A 24,089-nucleotide genomic window follows, 5' to 3' on the forward strand; every position below is an offset into this window, starting at 1 on the left:
AATATATAAAAAAGAAAAATCTGTGGCCACAGAGCCTGTTATTGAAAAAACAGCACATACCATGTAATTGCAGCTAAAATGTTTGCATTTGTGTCTTGGCACCAGCAGGTGTTCGTACCATCTAATATTCTTCCCGTATCACAATTTTTTTTTTACTTGTCAGAAAAAACATTCTTTTCGTCTTTCGATCTAGCACACATGTCTTGTCTCAGTCTGTCATGCTTAAAATCCATATCTAACCTATACAACCTCCCTAGAGCCACTCTTGCTTGTCGTTGCTAAAGAGGGCAAACTAAGAGCTGAAATGAAGTTGGTTCCTAGGTTGTAGTTAGAAAAATAAACACGTCGGCCCTTTTACGACACTTTTCCACCAAGATTGGCTTTCACCAGCCTCACAGAGAATGTCATTCTTGAAGAAAAATATTTTGTTAGTGTTTCCATGCTTTTTACAAGGGGCTCAACTGCTTAACCCTGCTTTCTTTGTTCACTTCTTTTAAAGGGCTTACCTACTATCTATACTCTGCCCTTTGATCACTCCCTTCGTCATTACTTCCACTTACCCTGCCTTCTGGTCACCAAGCCAAACTCCCTTCCCCCTTTACAGAGTGTGTAACCTCGCACTTGGTTACTTTCTCTTATGAACTCTCCCACCATTTTTCGGTTGCCATGTTCTCCTTTTCTTCCACCTTATATAACTTTTCAATGAAAATCAATGGATTTTCTTGAAAAAGTCATTTTGTTGATATGACTTGCTGCTGAAAACTTAGATTTGTCAAACTGACTTCATTGGGCGGTCTTTCTTTATTTTCAGGTTTCATCAAAATGATGGCATTCCGGGCATCCAACTGGACTGCAATAGGAGTGGTGTCCCTGATCTCAAAAGTAAATTGCAGTGCTTACTGGAAACTACCCACTAACGAGGCTGCCAAAGAACCATAAGATAAGGTCTTAGAAGGGACAAAGAAATAAATGACTGGGGGATGAAAAGTCCGTTACATCGGGTACAATGAAGTAGCTTCCTTAATAAGGGTGCTGTAGTTCAGTCCAATTGGTGTCAGAATAAAGATTCTCAGAAGACACAGGGAAAAACGTTTAGCTGGGAATGAAAGTCTTAAATCAAATAATATATTAACCAATGGATATTGCACTGGAAAACAGCAACACTTTAAAATTCTTTGAGGCACATGGGGTTAAAAGTGGACAAGAAAAATAAAAAGAACCTGCCATTTACCGGTAATACAGAACTGTCCTTACACAGATGAGGCACACAATTAAAGTGAAAGTACACACTCAAAGCCATGAGACTAGAGAGAAAAAATATTCCAAACTGCTTTGTAAAGCTGATGCCACCATCAAGTCTGTTAAGGAGACCTTGGGATTATTTTCACCATCAACTGAACCAAACCTCAATATCTGATAAAGCATTCAAGGGCGAGAGAAGACCAGACAGTCACAAATCTCCAAGAAATATGAAACTAGTAAGGACAATCATGTACACATCAACCAAATAATAGGGTCGAATTAAAATTTCACTGACTGATTAAAAAACATTTTTTAAAAAGGGGGCTCTTGCTTTCCAGCTCATGTCCACAGACTCCCCATACCACGCACACGCTTCAAGCAAATGAGTGCAATATGTCCAGGTGCTATACGAAGTTGCTTTTAGTGGCAAAAGTGACAAAAGGATTACTACAACCTCACAAGAAATTGTGATAACACCTGGTAGGAAAAAAGTTTGAATAAAAGAGTACACTCCGATCGAGTGTGCAACAATCAAAAGGTGACTGCATCAAACACTTGAGTGAGGAGATGGTCATATATGTACAAGTATTTCTAGTGTCTCAGTCAAGCAGGAAATCCGGAGATTTCCAGTGCAGAAACAAAATTCAAAGTCCTACCATTCAATCTCAATCCTGCACCAAGAATGTACTGAAACATTCACCAGGGTGTGCTCTAAAAACATAAGCTGTAATACAACATCTCAGCAAAAGCTAAGTTACAAGTATACTGATCAGGTAAACTGCCTTAAAAACCAAGCTGCTAATAAAATGTGAAATTAATCAATGCGTTTAATCAATATACCGTATTTTACGGCGTATAAGAAGACTGGGAGTATAAGACGACCCCCCCCCTCCTTTTCTTGTTAAAATATAGGGTTTGGGATATACTCGCCGTATAAGACTACCCCTCTTCCAACGCACACCAAATACGGTATTTATTTTACAGTTTGCGTTTTTATATAGCGCAGACTTTACCCAAAGGTGTCAGAGCCTTTAATCAGAGCGGCATTGATCAGTGCAGCAGCGCCTGTTATCAGAGTGCGCCCGCGCGGGCCTGGCAGCAGCCGATCTGCTCGGCCCCCAACCAGGGAGTCAAGACTCCAGTGCCTGCTCTGCCGTGCTCCACTTCGCAGCCAAAGTCAACCAGGAGGGGCCGCCAGCCCCCGCCAACCGTTTGCCCAGGACTATGGGCCATGCATAACTTTGCTTCTGCGATTCACAGCAGTTATTGCTAGTTTCCACCAGTCTCAGAAGCACCATGGGCGTCAATCAGCACACCAAGTCTGCCTCACTTCTCTCACCGCTTATGGTGCAGCAGTCCAGAGCACTGTAGTACCTTCTGCAGGGGCCGCCTTCAGTAGCAACTGACCCCTGCCAATCATCTATGGGCGCAGCTCCTCACAACGTTAAGTTGCATGAGACGACACCTGGCGTATAAGACGACCCCCGACTTTCGAGAAGATTTTCATGGGTTAAAAAGTTGTATTATACGCCGGAAAATAGGGTAGTTGATTGTGAAGTGTGGTGACGTGCACTTAAATCACAAAATCAGCATCATCTGTGCAAAAATAACATAGGTCTATCATTTGCTGGTTCCTAAAAAAAAGTTCCTATTACAGAAAAAAATGCCAATTTCTGCATTCAGGCTCTGACCCCAATCGTTCAATTGGACTAATATCTCTTAAGATCAAGCGTGCCATAAAGTCAACATACAATCAACTATTTATCACCAAAGCATGACTACGAAATTGGAGTAGAGACACACGGTCAAAATCTGTACAGCAAAGCTAAAACTGGCTGGCACAGTTTAAAGAAATGTTCTATTTCCCCAAAGCCAAGGACAAAAGAAATCCCTTCTTTAACACCTTGGCTGCTAGGTGTTTTCCCCTCCTGTGCTGCAGGCACTCATTTTCCCATTGTTCATGACGAGCTCAGCTCGTCATCAGCACAGCTCAACCGTGCATCATGACGAGCTGAGCTCGTCATCAGCATCGAAAGGGTTAAGGGATCCATATAGGTTTTAATAACACAGAAAAGATCCATGCACATCATTTTGAGAAACAAGGGCCCTAAAGCCCATGGATCTTAAAAAGATCTTGATAAATGTCCTTATTTGACCAAAAAAGTAAACATTTATATATAACTGAACTAATTAGGATTTGATTGGGTTGTGCCTTCGGGAGGTATTGTCAGAAACCATACAGATGCACTAACCTGTAGCAAGGTACAGCAGGAGCGATGTCCGACGTTAGGTCTCCCTATCCCCTGCAATGGCACACCTCGGGTGTGATAGATCAACACCTCTAGGCGTAACACCGCCAGGGAAGGGGAAAAATTGGATAAAAGAAACAATAAAGTGCAGCTGTTCAAAATAAAGTAGCAGATAACTTCGGATATCTGTGCGAAGTATTATTCTCTGATCTCTGGTGATAGACCCTGCAGATGGAGAGACAAGGTATCATTCATACATTCCATACCTCTAAATAGAACTATACAATATGTGTATGGAATATAACTTACAGTTTAAATAGCCGCCAGAATCTCCTAGTAACCATTCAACACAGGAAAAGAATAAAGCATAAAAGAAAGAAAAGGTTCTATAGGTAGCAAGGCACTCAATAGACTATGAGTGTAGTCCCAGTAGATCCTTTTGCAACTAGAACAATTTCTTCTTTAGTCTTCTGCAAGCTAATCTTTCCTTTACGTTGCAGAATCTTCTGTTAATTCACAAAAGGATTCTAATCTCAACAATTCTTGGATTTCGTAGTCTCACTCCTTTAGAACAAGAATGTTTCCAAAAGTTCATACCAAAACCATATCTGAATTCAGAAGTTGTAACAAGTTCAAAAAAGCAAAAAAAAATATAAATTCCCCAAGTCCAGGATGAATTTAAAACTGTTCGACTTTTCTTTTACAGGCAAAATAGAGCAACCGCTCTTCTTCAAACACAGCGCGAATGAACACGCGCTGTGAACAAAAACAAAGGCGCCTACCGTGAAGCCGTTTCTTACTAGCCAGTAAGCGTCCAACTCAGTTCAGTGGAAAGCGGCGCCTGCCGTGATCCCAGCGCGTTCAGTGCGCGATCTTGGCTAAGCGTTAACGCTCCCCCAGCTTACCGGCTTCGTCTCACGCCAGGAAGTCCAGCAATGGTACATCAAAACGGGAAACAGGAAAAAACGAAGAAACTCCGTCGTATTACACAAGGCGCTGCCAAAGCTGCAAGCCAACACAGCTTACTCCTAGGATCAGGTGACAAGCACCGGACTGCTGCTAGAGGAGGAGTATAAGTGTAGACTGATAGAAAGTGTGAAAGGACATCCGCCCCCAAGCATTCTGGGCTCTGTAGTTTTCACCATTCAGACCCTACTTTCTCTCATTCAAACAACCCAGGTGCGATGTGACAGAACCCCCTCACTAGGACCGACGTCTCGGCGGTCCACCAGGCTTCAAAGGGAAGCGAGCGTGGAAACGCCGTAACAGGGCTGGGCAATGCACGTTGGCTCGGGGCTCCCAGGACCTATCTTCAGGGCCATACCCTTGCCAGTCAACCAGATACATCACTCGGCCTCTCACATATTTCGAATCTAAAATGGCCCTAACCACATATTCTTCTTCACCCTCCACAAGAATCGGAGATGGCCGCACGGGTAACCTGGTGTGAAGGTGACATGGTTTTAACAGGGACACATGGAACACAGGATGAATGTGCCAAGAAGAGGGAAGTACTAATTCCATAGCCACAGGATTAATGACACGGCTAATAGGATATGGACCCACAAACTTAGGTTTTAACCTAGTGTTTCCCTTGAATTTCAGATGTTTAGTGTCGAGCCATACCTTCTCTCCCACCTTATACACTGGTTCGGGCGTTCTCTTTTTATCAGCCTGACTCTTATCCCTGGCTCTAGATGTTTCTAGATGTAGTTTAGCTTCCTGCAAGACTGCCCGAAGATGAGTGTGATGTTCTTGGATGGTAGGATGCAAGGAAGTAACTGGTTGCTCAAAAGGCAACATGTTTGGATGAAAACCGTTAAGACAGTAGAAAGGAGAACAACCCAATGAGGAATGGACAGCATTGTTATAAGCAAATTCTGCTGTCCAGAGAAGGATACTCCATTCCTCATTATGTTGTAACGTGAAACACCTGAGATATTGCTCTAAGGTTTGGTTTAACCTTTCTGTTTTACCATCTGTCTGGGGGTGATAGCTAGTAGATAATCTAGCATCTACCTTCATGGCTAAGCATAACGCCTTCCAAAACCTCGAGGTGAACTGAGTTCCCCTATCTGTGATCAAAACAGAAGGTATTCCATGCAGTCTCACTACTTGATGAAGAAAGGTGACAGCTAATTCTCCTGAAGTGGGCAATTTGGGCAATGATACAAAATGACCCATCTTAGTTAAATGATCTATTATAACCAAGATGGTATCATTACCTCGACTAAGCGGCATCTCCACTATAAAGTCCATAGAGACTGTATGCCAAGGTGCAGGCGGAACAGGTATAGGTCTCAACAACCCACTAGAAGGCTGATGCCTAGACTTAGATTGAGCACATATAGCACAATGTTTGATGTACTCCTCAGTATCTTTGCGCATTGTGTCCCACCAAAAATATCTAGACAAGGCCTGAAACGTCTTTTGTAACCCCAAATGCCCGGCTAGAGGGGAATCATAAGTCCATGTTAACACCTTTTGTTGTACTGGCACATGAGGTATGTATAGTTTTTTATCATGGAATAGCAAACCCTGTGACCTTGTTCTATGTAGAGGAGCCTCATCCAACCATTCCTGCACATCCAGTTGTTGGTAGTGTAATTTTACATCTTCCAAGAAATCATCTGCTGTTGTTACCACTGGAATCACAGACTCAAAAGAGGCATTCTGTAGAATGACAGGAGGTTCTTCTGATGACATTTGGGTATCCTCCACACCTGAGGAAGGTCTTGACAGGGCATCTGCTTTGCCGTTTTGTGGGCCAGGTCTGAATTTGATCACAAAATCGAAATCTGCGAAAAAGAGCGACCATCGAAGTTGTCTAGGCGTCAATGCCCTAGCGCTCTTTAGGAACAGCAAATTTCGATGATCTGTAAAGATTTCCACCGTATGCCTAGCCCCCATCAAATGATGCCTCCATTCCTCACAGACCCTCTTGATTGCCAGCAACTCCTTGTCGGTAATGCTATAATTCACCTCACACGGTGTTAGCTTTTTTGAGAAATAAGCGACCGGATGCAGCTGGCCAGTGTCTGGATTTCTCTGTGATAAAATACCTCCAATGGCATAATAGGACGCATCCGTTTCCACAACAAAAGGCTGAGCCGGATCAGGATGTCTCAATATGGGTGCACTAGTAAAACAACTTTTCAAAGTCTGAAAGGCGTGTTCAGCCTCTTCTGTCCAATGAAATTGCACTCCTTTTCGCAGAAGAAATGTCATGGGTTGGATGATCTTTGAGAAATCCTTGATGAATCGGCGATAAAAATTAGAAAAACCAAGAAAACTCTGGAGACTCTTCACACTAGTAGGGGATTTCCAAAGAACAATGGCATCGGTTTTCTTTCTATCCATGCAGATTCCTCCTGGCCCAATCACATACCCCAAAAACTCTACTTCCTCTGTGTGAAAAAGACACTTTTCCAGCTTAGCGTACAAGGCATGCCTGCTCAGTCTCTCCAGTACTGCCGTTACATGAGGCACATGTTGTTCCCGAGAAGCAGAGTATATTAAAATGTCATCAATGTATACCATACAGCATACATCCAATAAGCCTCTCAGCACATCGTCCATAAAGTACTGGAATGCGGCGGGGGCGTTGCAAAGACCAAAAGGCATTACCTGGTACTCATACAACCCGTACTTTGTGCGGAAGGCTGTCTTCCATTCATCCCCCCGCCGCATACGCACCAAATGGTAGGCCCCTCTAAGATCCAGTTTCGTAAAGATGGTAGATCCTTTCAATTGATCGAGTAGTACCGGAATTAAAGGTAACGGGTACCTGTTCTTTTTCGTGACCTTATTGATGGCTCTAAAGTCAATGCATGTGCGCAGACCACCTTCCCGTTTAGGGATAAAGAAAAGCGGCGACGACGCAGGGGAGGTAGAAGGACGAATGAATCCAGACTCCAACATCTTCTTCAGATACGATTGTAAGTAGGTATTTTCAGCCTCCGTTAAAGCATAAATCCTACTGCAAGGTATTGATGCTCCTGGTTCCAAATCTATGACACAATCGTATTCCCTATGGGGAGGTAATTTGTTGGCTTCCTGTTCATCAAAAACACCCTTATACTTCTCATATTCTTCTGGAATGGGTCCAAGGAAACATACAGAAGGAGTACTACAACTAGAAGCTAATAGGGATGCAGGTGTTTCTTCCTTCGATGAATCCTTACTCAACTCTCGAGTGCAATGTTCCATACAGTAGGCAGAATTGAGAACTATAGTCCGAGCTGCCCACTTCACCAGAGGATCATGTAAGGTAAGCCAAGGCATTCCCAAGATAAGCTTAAAGTGGGGGGCATCAATCAAATCGAACTGTATCGTTTCAAAATGTGTGGACCCAACCTGCATAGACAACTTCTGGGTATGGTAACATACAGGGCCGGAGGTCAAAGCAGTTCCGTCCACTGCCTTCACAGGTTCAGGTTTTAATTTCTTAATACATTGAATACCCATTTCATATGCATATCTTTGATCCATAAAATTTCCTGTGGCACCAGAATCCAAAAGAGCATGTACTTGAATGATTCCATGACTCTGCATCTCCAATACCACACATACGTTCATGTGAGCAACAGAAGTCTGTACCGTATTAGCCAATGTAGGGAAGACCTCGGAAATCTCCAGCTGCAAACAAGGGGTCTCCTGCTTATTTGCGCTCATTAGTTTTCCGACGTCTCATACTGATTTTCTATTGCAGAAGCCTTTTTTCCTCCAGAAGACTCTTTATATGAGGTTCTGGGTCTAGACTTACACTCCTTGATGAAATGACCCGGCTTTCCACAATACATGCATAACTTTAATGTCCGTCTTCTCTGTCTCTCATCAGAATTGAGGGGCCCTCTAATTCCTCCCACTTGCATGGGTTCCACTGCTTCTGAAGACGGAGGACGTTCCTCAGCACTAGGTTTTGTTCGCATAAACAACATCCTGGAATCGGACCTCTGTTTATCTCCCTTCCTCTCCTGAAGGCGATGATCTAATTGCACGGTCAAGTCTATCAACTCATCACAAGTCGACGGCATGTTCACTACCTGAGCTAACACATCTTTCAGTTCACCTCTCAGGCCCTGGTAGAATAATGAAGTTCTTTTCTCAACTGGCCACTCAGTTTCTACAACCAACCTATTAAATGAGGTGATATATGTGAGTAGGTCCTGTGCACCCTGTTTCAATGTTATTAGCTCTCTATCTAAGGTCAGTTGATGTGCCTTCCTATCAAAGAGCTTACGCATTTCGTCACAAAAGTTATCAAAATTACGCAGCACTGGATCATTCCTTTCCATCAATGGAAAGGACCAGCTAGCCGCATTACCCCCCAGATATGACATGACGAATGCAGTCTTAGCTTGATCATCTGGGAAGACAGCAGGTTTACACATAAAGTGCAGTTTGCATTGTCCCAAGAAGGTGCCAAATTTCTTCGGGTCTCCAAAATATCGTTCAGGAGGAGCCAAGGGAAGCTGCAATGGTTGGATGACCTGAATGGTAGATGGCCCAGACCCCCCTGGTTGTACCTGCGTGGTGTCATGTGTTTGAGGAGGAGGAAGAGTCCAATTCTTTATATAAGGAGTACCTCGAGTGCTCGTTGGACTAGCTCGGGGAATACCAGCTACCTCTCTACGAAGTGTACCTATCTCATTCCTTAGGTCTATATTTTCTCCCCTAAAGGCATCCACCTCTATCCTCAAGGCAGTCAGAGATTCCAACACTGAAGTCAAAACAGTGTTAGTATCCATCGCTCAGGCTGCACGTAACCTTAGGCTTGTCACTCTGTCAGAAACCATACAGATGCACTAACCTGTAGCAAGGTACAGCAGGAGCGATGTCCGACGTTAGGTCTCCCTATCCCCTGCAATGGCACACCTCGGGTGTGATAGATCAACACCTCTAGGCGTAACACCGCCAGGGAAGGGGAAAAATTGGATAAAAGAAACAATAAAGTGCAGCTGTTCAAAATAAAGTAGCAGATAACTTCGGATATCTGTGCGAAGTATTATTCTCTGATCTCTGGTGATAGACCCTGCAGATGGAGAGACAAGGTATCATTCATACATTCCATACCTCTAAATAGAACTATACAATATGTGTATGGAATATAACTTACAGTTTAAATAGCCGCCAGAATCTCCTAGTAACCATTCAACACAGGAAAAGAATAAAGCATAAAAGAAAGAAAAGGTTCTATAGGTAGCAAGGCACTCAATAGACTATGAGTGTAGTCCCAGTAGATCCTTTTGCAACTAGAACAATTTCTTCTTTAGTCTTCTGCAAGCTAATCTTTCCTTTACGTTGCAGAATCTTCTGTTAATTCACAAAAGGATTCTAATCTCAACAATTCTTGGATTTCGTAGTCTCACTCCTTTAGAACAAGAATGTTTCCAAAAGTTCATACCAAAACCATATCTGAATTCAGAAGTTGTAACAAGTTCAAAAAAGCAAAAAAAAATATAAATTCCCCAAGTCCAGGATGAATTTAAAACTGTTCGACTTTTCTTTTACAGGCAAAATAGAGCAACCGCTCTTCTTCAAACACAGCGCGAATGAACACGCGCTGTGAACAAAAACAAAGGCGCCTACCGTGAAGCCGTTTCTTACTAGCCAGTAAGCGTCCAACTCAGTTCAGTGGAAAGCGGCGCCTGCCGTGATCCCAGCGCGTTCAGTGCGCGATCTTGGCTAAGCGTTAACGCTCCCCCAGCTTACCGGCTTCGTCTCACGCCAGGAAGTCCAGCAATGGTACATCAAAACGGGAAACAGGAAAAAACGAAGAAACTCCGTCGTATTACACAAGGCGCTGCCAAAGCTGCAAGCCAACACAGCTTACTCCTAGGATCAGGTGACAAGCACCGGACTGCTGCTAGAGGAGGAGTATAAGTGTAGACTGATAGAAAGTGTGAAAGGACATCCGCCCCCAAGCATTCTGGGCTCTGTAGTTTTCACCATTCAGACCCTACTTTCTCTCATTCAAACAACCCAGGTGCGATGTGACAGGTATCCAGCTTAATTAGAATTTTATCAAGCTTAACACTAGTCTCATCCTGAAACATGTTGGATGTTGTTGAGAATTACTTATCTATGGTTTCAGAAATCAATACTTTTAACCATAATTTGCGATATCATTTGATTATTTGTAGAAGGTGCTGGTACATTAACTGTAGCTAAGGACCAAGAGGATTAAACATACTTGGATTTCACATCTCTAGAAAAGCACCCTGAAAAGGCATGCCAAATAGACAGCATGATCTTGTTACAGGACTCCGTCCTTGATTGCCCATGTAAGATCTGCATGGTGACTGACTAGCCATAGAGCAACCAACAAAAACTGCTTAAAAATGGTATCCTCTATATAGGAAAGGAAAAGGTTCTCATGAATGGAGAAACTTGTCACTCGCCAAGTAAGCTGTAAAAGCTTAAATATAAACCTGCTTCGTCAATCAAATAACCAAAAACTCATGTGCCAAATATTGTAGCTGGTGTGCTTTTCAGTTTGTTGATGCACAGCATACCTTCTAGATATTTAATAAATCACAAATATAGAAATTTGCTTTACTAGCCATCTGTGGAAAAGTCAAGGGTACTGGTTTACATTGGTATCAAGTCCTACTCCAAATATGAAAAAATAATTTAACATTACCAATGGTGGTAGAATTGATCCATATAGTCCATGTGCGCTACATAGAGAACTAGCAGTCATTAGCCATCCGATAGCAGTCTTTTCGATATATAACAAAAGTGGTAAGGGTCAAGAACTTACTCAGGGTGAAGCATGGATCACGTCCTAGAAGCACTACTTTCAGATTTATATGCAATTTAAAATCCAGGCGAATACACACCTATTGCAGACGTGTATTTCGGACTTTCAAAGCAAGCCATACCCATAACTGAGAAAGCAGTCCCGAAGAGCCATCAACTTGGTTTTTATTTGCATTTAGTTGGAAGTCAGTTGTGAAAGGGACCTGCTCCTGCTAGATTATGCAGATTTGCATAAATTGCTATTCCATCTCTAGCGTTGCGCGTATATATATATATATATATATATATACACATATATATATATATTGCTGCACGCTCACTCGTGTTCAGGAAAGAGCAGACGGCACTCGAAGCAGTAGTTAAGGTGATTTATTGACAGACCCCCGTCACCCCATTAAAGACAAACGCGTTTCACCGTGAAACGGCTTCCTCAGTGTCAATGTGCAATACAAAAGATCGCCATTTTAACTCCCCCTCTCAATGGCTATAGAAAGAGGACTGAGCCAACAATCAGTAAAAAATGGTGGCAGACATATTGTACAGTGCAAATGCGTTTTTTAGTTCGCCATGAACAATAGGAGAAAAATTGGCAATCAATAAAGTGCTCGTGCATTTAAAAACAACAGTTAGGGAAGGAAACCCTATGTGATTCATTTCAATATTTGATGACTTACTCAAAATGCGAGGGTGTAAACATGTGACCAAATAAGTTCATATATATACACACATCATACACAATATAAATGTAACCTTGAATGTATTGGAACATTGAACCATCCGTAAATGATATTGTTATTCAACCTCTGCAGAAAATCTACACAAGGTACCACATATTCAACCATTATATAAGGTGTTATTTATGTTTTAGCAATGTTCCATCATCATACTGTGTATTATTGGTTCCTCTATCGCTTTCTGTTATAAACTTAGATTGCGTAAGTCATTACTGATTAGTGCCCTGTATGGGCATGTTTTGTTTTTGTTTTCATTCATTCAGCCCCGTATGGGCATGAAACTCCCATAATTTAATTTACATTATCAAGATGTTATAAACGTTGTATGTAGGGGAGAGTAAGGCAGATGGTGTCACCTTACTTGTAAATTCAAATGTAACAGATCCTTTTTTAACACAGATATGCCCCTTTCCCTATGGTTTTCTTAATCCAGATGTACCCAGAGTTCTTTATCATTATTCAAACCTGTCGGCTTCATCGTTTGGAGATCGATGATATATCTAGACTCCATGGCCCTCAGGGTTCTTACCTTATCCCCACCCCTTTCCTGCCTTCCCAGTTGATCTATCAGGTAGAAGGACAGTAGATCTCTGTTGCTGTTGTGGTGGGTTTCGAAATGACGTGCCACCGGGTAGTTTTTATCCCTGTTGGTGATGGCACGCATGTGCTCCAAGATGCGCTTCTTCGCTGGGTTGATGGTACTACCAACATACCTCTTGGAGCACGGACAGACCAAACAGTATATTACAAATTCCGAATTACAATTCAGGAATTTGGTGATATTCCTTGTCGGTCTGGGGTCGTTAGGTCTACCCTCATATCTGGTCTTCTTCTGGCTGTATTTGCATGCCTTGCAATGCATGCAAGGGAAAAAACCACATATAGGTTTAGATCTGGGCAGTTTAGGGGGGTCACTGTAATGGCTCCTGGTGAGATGGTCACCTATTGATTGGCAACGGCTGTATGTGATCAATGGTCTGGGCGATATTCTATTTTTAAGGATGTTGTCTGTGGTTAGAATATGCCAGTTGTTGTTAAAAATTTGGACCAACTCCTTTGACCTCATATTATAGGTCGTTATCATTCTTGTTGCCGTTTGTCTCTACAGTTCTGTTTTTACTCACTAGGAGATCCTTTCTGTTTTTCTTTTCCACTTTTTTGGAGGCTACTTCTAAGGATGTTTTTGAATAGCCTCTTTCTTTGAATCTAGATACCGCTGCTTCTTGCGCTTGTAGGAAATCGCTGTGTTCAGAGCAATTCCTTTTAATACGTAACAGTTCACCGTATGGGATATTTTTCACCATTGATTTGGGGTGGTGACTGGCAGCGTGTAAAACGGCATTTCCTGCCGTCGGTTTGCGGTAGAGTTTAGTTTGTATACTGCCTCCTGCCGCAAATACCTCCAGATCTAGATAGTGGACAGACTTCTCACTAATTTCACTAGTGAATCTCAGGTTGAGACCGTTGTCGTTTAGTGTTGTCACAAACCTCTCAGCCGAGAGTCTGTCACCCCGCCACACGACAAACAGGTCATCTATATACCTTGTCCAGACCATAATATGTTCCAGACAAGATTCGTTGGTCCCCCCCAGGCCACGTGCTTCTCCCACCAACCCACGAAGAGGTTCGCGTAGCTGGGGGCGAAGCACGTGCCCATGGCGGTCCCCCTGATCTGACGATACAATGTACCTGAGAACAAAAAGATGTTATTATAGAGACAGAATTCGGTCATTTTCAATAACATGCTATTGTGTTGGTGAAAAAAAAAAAAAAATATATATATATATATATATATATATATATATATATATATATATATATATATCTATCTCCTAGAATATGGCCAAGAAATTACCATTGGATGAGATTAAGTCAAAGAATTCAACTTTTTTTTACTAGGGTGGTGGTGATATTACATTATATTTGGGAACATCTTGCCTACAAACCTCATCCATAAAAGCGGGTCTAAAAGCTATCAATCTTAAGGAAAAGATCTTCCTAAGCTTTCTTCGGTTAGAGCTTAAGAAAGCTCGCCACAATCAGAGCATCTGCTGCCTCTGTGGTGCAAAACTGTTTTGCCTTAGTCTAGTGGAGCTCATTTTAAATCCACACATTAATTTAAAATTGAATAGGGAATTCAATCTGTAATTTTCTAAAGACATTACAAAATAGTATGTGCCAGTACTTTAAACAAGGCTTTAGGGCATTCAAAGATGCATAATTATTTTAACATAGTTGACTACTCCTTATGATTTCATGATCAGTGTACCTAGGGCCTGATAACACTAAACATTCATAAAATGCTAAAAATCTACATTTAATGCCGTGCAGACTTTTTATTCAAAATGTAGGATAAAGGCAACATTAAGGAGGTAAATAGCTCTATATTTTGCAACATAATAATGTATTACACAAATCTATTAGTACATGAACACCCTTAAATGCTGGATTCTGGTAATTATCTAAGAGAATGGTAATGAAAATATGCATGTACAGAGATACATAAATGCATACATACCTTTGAAAGACAGGTACCAAAAGCAATCTGCTTGCAAACCTTGCCTCTTCAACAGAATAAATATCGGTTATACTGCACCAGTATTAGTAAAGATAATATTCCAAACTCCAATCAAAAGACATCTTCATCAACATGAAGACATCCTTGTTTTGAACCAAAACATTATTTATTTAGTAAATTCAAGTAATATTAGTGAGACAATTTCATTAGAACTGATGCAGAGTCCTCAAACTAGGCCTACATGAAGGATATAAAAACAATTTACTGGCAAAATTATTTGAACATGGGACAAGCTTGATTAGCACCACTCAAAATTAAAGCGGCATGCTTTTTTTACACATCATACTGAACAAAACGTTAACCTCTGAAAAAACCTATAAAAAGTGGACATAAAACACTGCTTCTAAAGCACCAGGCATACTCCTCCCCTAGCATCCCCCGTTCTTCATGCAAATAAACTATGAACAGTAGCTATTGTATAAGAAATAAGCAGGGCCACGGAAATGCTGATTATGCTGCATATTTTGTGATCATATTACTTCATTATTTTGTCATTTTTACACATGGTAACAGAGGGAGAAAAGAGTTCCTTAATAAGTACCAATTTAACACCCTAATACAAAAATATGCAAATGAAAGAGGACCAGCCAACTTCGCACAAAGCCTTCTGGTGCGCAGGAACCAGAGTCGCTATGTTTTATAACCTTTGATCCGTTTTAGTTAGAAACAACTGTTTTGTTAAAATCTGTAAATTATGCAGCAGATGATAGATTATGTGGCAAATCCATAATTATGCGAAAATCGCAGCAGCTGCAGAATCACAGAATTCATCTGGGCCTGGAAATAAGAGACAACTAGTGATGTTGCCCAACTGGAAATGTGTGTTCATTTGTTAAAAAGTCACAAGTGGAGTTGTTCAAAACTGAATGCTATGCAAAAGACTCGGGTGAAGGGAAATACAGTGGTTTAACTAGAATCTCAATTTTTTCCAAAATTCATGAGATTTTATTAAACAAAGATTATAAATATAACAACGTGTCCTGCAGAGCAAGATCAGGATGCTTTTCTACAGTTTGGCTGTAAAATGTGCACAGGACAAAAACTGGGCCAAACAGTAATTTTTACATAGGTAATAAAAATGAATATCAGACAGCAGGGAAAGCTAGACTAGTGCAAATGCTATTACATTTAAGTCCAATCCATGTAGGTACAAATATGAATAGTCAATATAAAATGAGCATTGGGAGGAGTCACTGTAGTTAGTAACTACAGGTTAAGAAGTGGATAAGCTTGGTTCAATTTTCCATAAAGGAGGCAAATACAATACTAGTTTGCATTAAAAGAAAAAAGTGTCAACTTCATCAGGTTTATTTTAACGTTGCTGCCCCACTGTTCCAGTCTACATTTAATTTGGACATGTAAAATGTTTTGCAGCTTTCATTTTTGTTAGGTTAACCAACCTAAATACATTAAAATTCTATTATTTCATGCGGTCCTCCCTCTAGTTGTAGCTCAATACTGGTGCCAGCCTTACTGAATACAATTTTGATGCACCAATCTGTGAAAATGGGTGAAACACCCTAAAAGCGTCAATCATTCAATTCTTTTGACTTTGACAGCCAATTCTTCAGTAAATGTCTAGTAGAAATGTGCTATAGGCTGAAATAACGCATTTCAAAGCCATAAATTATTTGCTCAATATCTTGTTCCAGTGCTGTACAGTCATAAATAAAATGGTTTATTGAACACCATCACCTCACACCTTTTAGGTACTGCTTTTAAAACCATTTTCCGGTGAGGACTTGGAGGTACTAGCTTTTGCACTGTTAATATTTTGATTAAGTGTGTGACATTTTGGGAGATGGGACTTGCAATGCATGAACCTACAATATGCAATTCAGCCTACGATCAGTTGTCTAATCAAGACACTGGCAAGAAAATGGACAATCGCAACAATCTTTCAAAAACAACCTTTCAATGAAAATTATACATTTGTAGTCTCTCGACCAAAAAGGTCAACCTTTCATTTAACGTTATGCCAACTTTCCCATATCACAGTAAGTAAAGGAACAAGATATCCTATTTACCACAAAAAGATTAACATAATTCAACACTGGCCAACACTATTCTAGCACATGTGATTAGAACTATATGTTAAGCAGCAAGAACTATGTTCCAAATAGAAAGTAAAGGAGCTTTTTCACAAACATTTGCAAGCCAAAGCACAGAATCAGTTTTGACCATGTTTTAGTTCAAATATATATGGACATACTTACCTTCTATATTACTCACTGCCTGATAAACTAGGCTTTTATTTTGCACAACTTTGTCTATGATAAACTAAAGATGTGCTAAGTCATGTGCACACCTCCGCCCTAAATCTAAGCACATTTTAAACACAGCAATCATAATTATGCACATAATTCGTCACCGCTTTTCAAATGTTCCTGCGCTTATAATTGTACACCACTTCAAGGTGCATTAAAAGTGCATCATTTATTAAAATGTTTAAAATCTAGCTATTCAAGAAAACGGTTGTAAATTCGTAGTTAGATTAACTTTTCGGACAACACGTCAATTTTCAAAAACTACCAGATGTATATATAATTTGACAATCTGATGCGAGATTAATTACAAGCCATTCAATAATTTCTTGCACCTTTATCAATTAGGCTTTTGGGTGGGGCACTGACCAGAAAGCAACAATTATAATGAAACCAGACTTAACACCACGTCTCTTGCAGGATTTAAAAAAAAAAGTCAGCCAATGGATCTTAATTCCCTTTCAAGTAGGATGGGGGAAGAAGGAGCCCTGAATATGTATTTTGCGCCTGGACTACACCAAACCAACTAAACAGTGCAACAACACTGACACTAATGAAATATCTATCCAAGGACCTGCCTGCATTGCTAAAATGTGTAGAGGCTGAAGTTGTAAACTGTAAGGCATGTCTACAGAAGACAAATAAGTTGTTAAAGGGAGGTTCTTGCAATTGGTAAAGTAGAATTTTGTTTCTAGAAGTTGCAATTGGTTTTAATATTAATCTGCGGATTTCCATGTGGCAACAGACTCTTTACTCTTCTAATCAGGCTTACAGGAAGCTATCCTCTGAAGCTGGTGAACCTAACATAAGATCGGATGTGCCAGCAAGACTTGCTATTAATTGTGCACTGGTGATGAGCCAGGTGACTACAGAATGATAGGAGCGGAGATGGATCGTGAAATCAGAACACCACTTCCAGCACTGAAGGTGTAATTGCCTCTAATGCGGGCACACACACAAGCAACCTAGCAGAAGGCCAGTTCTATAGGGGGAGGGAGTCTGCTGGGACTGGTACTGATGGGCAGAGAACAGGGACACTGGGAAGACTTGTTTACAAGACACCTGCTGAGATTCTGCAATGGGGTAAAATGAACTTGACGAGGGACAAGCGGCTCCCCAACTAATACCGTTATGCCAAACAATGACAAGCTTTGACAAAATAAAAAAGTCTGGTAGTGAACTCCAGACCTACTGGCGTTGAAGGATTTTTTTTTTTTTGGTTCTGGTCTGTTGTCTTTAGCATTTATTGATTGACATGTTTGGCCTCTATGTGCAGGCCCAATTCAACCCCTTATATCTTTCAGGGGCATCTACCCTGCTTGCTTCCCCACTCTTGGATGGATGCTCTGTGTGAGACACTGCTGGTGACGCTGTTCCTTCACACCTAGCTGTGATCCATAAGAAGCACGGGCATTGTGTGTGTGCAGTCCATAAGAAGCACGGGCATTGTGTGTGTGCAGCCAGCCACAGGTTACTAAATCCTTCAGCCCAATGGGTATATATTGATAGCCTGTATTGTATTAAGTATTCCTGCAGACAAGTTAGGCTCAATACAACCACTACCTTGCGGCAAAGGTCTGTCCTCAGCTCTTCTTGATCCTACCCCCTTGGTTTCTCTACCTCCGCACTTCATCTTGTGTCAGCTGTAACACCTTCGCCAGAAACCTTGACATATTACCATTCCTTCATTGCCTCCTCCCCGGACTCATCTTCCTAAATTTTACTTCCTCCCACAAAACTATTGACTTTTGCTTTCTCATCTCTATTACATGTTATAGACAGTCTTGTGGCTTGCCCCAACAGTTCCAAAAACCACTAGGAACAGACTTCTGGAACTATATCGTGATCCAATTCTGTGCACTGATGGACTCAAGGATTGATGTGGAGCTGCCAGGACGCGAGCACTGCGCACCACTGAAGTAGGCAGACACAATACTTGTGTCTTTCCTTGATTGGCGCTGTGCAAACTGCGAGATTTTCTTATTAGGACCAATATAAGATGGGAAGATTGTGTCGCATGTGGTGATTGTACTAGCGTGATTTTTCTTAGCAACATCGCTTTTGTAAGACCTCCTTGGTTTTCCGGATACTTGAGTCAAAAGAGCAACGGGGTGGTCCGTTTGGAATTATCACAGACATCACGTTCTTGCCACCTGTGGCCTTACTTGACAGCTACCGGTATTCTAGTGCCCAATTACTTTTCGTTTGACGGACTTGTACCCGACCGGGCTGGAATTATCACCGGTTGAGAAACTACACTGAGATTGGAACTCTCCACACAGCCCTGAAGAATCAGAGACCACTGCTTCTCTGATGAGACTTGTCGGCTGGCTGCTTTGTGTAACAACCAATTAAAAGGAAAACAAGATATCTACTTTGGATCTTGCAATATTTTGCTTTCTATTTACATGTGCATTGTCTGTTTTAATAACTGTGTGCGCGCACAGGATTTTTAATTTACCGATTGAGGGTTCTGAGTTTATCCCCACCACTCCCAGAGGTCCACCGCATATATTAACTAAAAAAAAAAAAAAAAAAAGCTCAGAAATAGTTCATGGGCTGTAGATAGCGATCGGAAACATAAGTTATTAATTACCCTGTGTGTTTCTGACCGGTGGTCAACTCAGCAATTTTTCAAGTTAATGTGCTGTGGACAGCAAAATACCTGCAGAAGCCTTCAGAATCTACGCAGTGCAAACAAGGATACGGTGGCAGACCTTTAGCCATCATCCATTACATTTTCTCTCACCATCCTCATTTAATCAATTCTTCCATCAAAACACTTTGTATAGACTCTTGTCAGTTCCCTTAGTTTTATCCACCTCTAGGTGCTATGCCACATGCCTTGAAGAAGACCATATAAATCCAGTCTGTTGCTCTCTTGCGGATTCGAAATCTCTGCTCCTGGGTGAATCCTTGTAATCCACTGGAGTTGCCCCTCCTTGTGTTTCAATAGATTTGCTCCTCAAACCCACTACTATGATGCCTGATCTCTGCTTCTGGGAGAATCCCTAAGCCCACTGCCTTGGTATCTGTTTTCCTAGGGCTACGCCACCTCGACTTAGAGTTGAACCCCCACAGCATCTCCACTGGTGTCTGGGGTTATCCTTGGGTTACAGGTTTGAGACAGTTTATGAACCTAGCCTTGATTTCTTAATAGGTTTACCTAAATCTCATAATTAAATTGATAAAAATATTCATGCTAGGCATATGCAAACGTGATAATGGAAATGTGATTACGGAAAAATCCCTCAGCTTCAAGTTGCATTTCTTAAAAGTTCACCACAAGAAATACAGAGCACCTATGGGTCACATATATCTAATCAAAAATGGTTATATAAAAAAAAACACTAAAATGAACTATGCATTAAAAATACCTGAACATCCCGAAATCAATTTGGGCCTTGCAAGGGGTAGAAAAGCACTTTGCAAATATCAACTAAATGAGACTGAGCAGGACGACGACTACTGTCTCCATCCACCCCTATCCCTTATACAAGTCTGCTTTATGCTAATAGCAAAGCACATTCCTCAAACAAATGACCCAAGGCAACATCTCTGGGCTATCTAGCACTGGATGCTTGCATACTTGCTATGTTCAATCTATGAAAACAAATACTTGCATCTGACTTTCAAATGAAGTACAGAAGTGCTAAGCCTTTGCAAACAAGACTTGCTCCATCTTTAGTCAGCTCTACTTGCTAAATCTTTGGAGGATGCAGTGGATTACTAACCCAACTTTAAAGGTAAAGAAACACAATCCAAAACATTCTCGTACAGTTCACATTTGTCTACAAAGCAAGGCAGAGTATTTCAAATAATTTGATTTGGTTGAGATTTAACTACTTGTTCTTTTGTTGTGAACTTTACAACTGACTACATTACGAAACCAATTTAACACAAAAAGCCATCTTCCCATACCCACACAGCCCATCTCTCACCTACCTTCAATACTCTGAAAACCCATCTCACCCAGTCCTCCGAACTACCATGTCCAAGCTTATTTAAACACCTCATTTTCCCTTCAACTCAAATGATCCAAAATATTTTCCAGTTTTCTGCACTGTTAAAGAGAAGTCTTCAACTAAATAATCATAAAATGAAGATCACAAATGGAGAAAATGTGGAGGATCCTTATCAATCTCAGTTCAAGTAACCAGTCAAGCAAGTAATCAAGCCCAGAAAAAACAGACCTATAATGCTTCTCAGGCACATCAGCCTAACCTACCGGGCTCCAGAGAAGATAGCGCAACAGGGAACGCTAAAAATAATCTAGGAATGCCAGTGTATAAGTCCCGAATTCATGTCCATCGAGTTTCTCCTTTAAAAAAGGAAAATAAATACAGGGCAATATGGAGCCATTCTTGTTATTAGTTGCAAGTAAGCTTTGGACACCCGCCTACAGAGAAAAGATGGGGATGTTCTGAAGAACAAACAAATGCCCTAATAAAGTCCCTAAATATAAGATAAAGACTAAAGATACTGCAGGAAAAGAAAGCTGTATAGTGTCTGCCTAAAGCAGTGGGTAACAGTAATTTCTATCATTATATGCAGCCACGAATAAGGTACCTGACTGTTTTAATGATACGGAAAATACCAACACCTGCCAGTGGAGTTCCAACTGTCAAATATATTTTGCAGGGACAATACGTTGGAAGATAACTGAAGCTTACAAACCAGCATATCAGTCATAAAATAAAGATTTTACAGGTATGTGTATTTGTCTATAATCCTGATGTGGTCGAACATAGAGTAGACCACCATGAGTAATGTATGTCCTTTACCATTTGTAGACGCCACAAGGATCATCATTAAATCTCAACCATTAACCCAAATAGTTTGAAATTTCAAATCTGAGTGCAGTGGCACCGGTGAGTGTGTTCTATAAGATACTTGGGAAAACCAAGGCAGAATGTGAATATATGGGTATTTCGAGTGAATTGTGGTCTATACATTGGCCTTGAGGGTGGACGCACTTATAAATAGTTGCATACATGTGTAAGCATTAAAGATCAATTTGAACGTAAAAGTGTAATAATGGGTTTTTAGACTTGAGTACAATGAATATAGTGTTAAGGAAACCTTTTCTTGCATTTTAGAGTTTCTGTATGTGCTTTGGAGGTGGTTGTTTTTGTGTTGACTTACTTGCTTATTGTTTTTTATCTATAGGTCTGATATTAAACAGAAGTTAATGTTGTGAAGGTGGTTCTATTACGAATGTGCCACCTAAACGCGCCAACGCTCACTAATAAAGTGGTGTTAAATTGGGCAAGAGTCAGCATCAAGCTATAGACAGGGAATTTAGGTCCGTGCTCTATGCGGTCTACATGTTTAGCCTAATTAACACATGAAAAGGAGTGTATTGTCTTTGTAGTTTCTTCTTTTTGAATGATCTTTTTAAAGTTATTTAATGCATTGAAGTGATTATGGTCTTTGTAATTGTTTTATATCATGTAATTGTAAAAATTATTTTTATTAAATAAATCAGAGGAATATTTTTACCAAAACAAACAGTTGATTTAGAAGTGCCTCACTCGCTAGCTTTTAGAATATGTGTGGATGACAAGTGTGACAAAAGTATGAACGGTTGAATTTGTATCCCATCCAAAGGGAATCCTTTTTAACTTGACATTAGCCTAACTCCTCCAAACAACGGCCCAATTCTTCCCATCAAGTGTCCAAGTTCGTTAAAAACCTGCCCCCCTCCCCCCAACACACCTTTGCTCCCCTAAGAGCAACCTGCACACATTAAATATGTTCGACAATGGAGGCACTGTGAGCCTTTTCCACAATGCTTCTTTTGCTGGCTTGTCAAAGAAGGCTTTCAACTTATTCAAACACCATTTCTTAAGTTTGTGGATTACCATAACATAGCTTTGACCCACTTGTGAATTTGAACATTATATTTTTTTTACCGATCTATTATATCTAATAAGATTTTCAATGTGTTTAAGTTCCTTGAAGTAAATAGCACAATATATAGCACTACTCCACACACAACAAACTTTGTGATCCAAAAAAAAAAATAATCACAAAGAACCCCTTCCCACTGATAGACTCCTAATAGACCTCAATCAATATACAGTGGTCTTCAAATATTTACAGAGCACAGACTTCACACACTAGGATCCAAGAATCAGTGTAATCAATTCTGGTCTTACAATCCATGCTTGAAATTCAAACACAGGTACAGAAGTACTAGCACTTTCCCACTAAATTTAATGAATCACTGCTAAGAAGTGCTAGTACTGTGCATTTCAAAATGAAAGTGCTGGCACTGTTCCAGACAGTATCTACCCAATTAAAGTAGTGTGTGAAACAGATTAAGAGTAAACTTCTGATAGCAAAGCAGCACAATTGGCAACTAAGTGCCAACACACGTAAATTGCTATAAAATTGTCATTTGATATGTCAACAGTCGAGACCAACCAACCAAAAATATAATTCACTGCTTAGTTTACTATCTGGAGATAGATTTTTAGGCTTCTAAATTACTTAATGTATGGATGTGGAGTAAAACAGAATTATGTGGAAATGTAATGAGCCAAACTCCACATTTAAAAGGATCAGGAGTTCAATAAGTATTTAGGCACTCAAGATTAAACCATTATCGAATTTGGTCTGCGGGTATGGCAATACCATAAAGTTACTGAGAATCTGGCAGCCCAGCGATTTCAACTATACAATTTTTTACACAAGGAAAATGTACATCTCAAACTACATTGCAAATTATATAATCTTTAAAAATATTTGGTACTATGCTGGGCCAATGTGCACTTCTTTACAAAACCTGCTAGGCCAAAACCATGGTCATATTTGCCCCTTTACCCATGGCTTTAGAAATTATAAGTGTTCTTGGTATCCAGCACAATGACCCCTTTTTGTTTATTTCGATACCAGAGCACTCTACAATTTAAAGCAAGGGAATGAAGGCCTCGTAGAAATATACTATGAAAGCAAGCAACAATTTATTGAAGTTTTAAAAATGTTGCAAATAAACCTTTAAAACAATTTTTTCTTACAATAAATATATTTCAAAGTCATGGAATATTATTGCCCATTACTACAAGAGGAATAATTCAGTAACACCGACTGAATGCATATTGTAGAGAATTCACATATCAAAAACTCAAGATAATGGTCTGCAGCCAACACATCATACTAAGTCAATAATTGAGATTACAATTAATTAGAAATCTGCTGTAGTCCGGTATGTAAAGCTTTAAACAAAATAAGTCACTTGTGTTTGAGAACTGTT

Source organism: Lissotriton vulgaris, chromosome 2_1 (assembly GCF_964263255.1).
Source record: "Lissotriton vulgaris chromosome 2_1, aLisVul1.2, whole genome shotgun sequence".
Taxonomy (NCBI): domain Eukaryota; kingdom Metazoa; phylum Chordata; class Amphibia; order Caudata; family Salamandridae; genus Lissotriton; species Lissotriton vulgaris.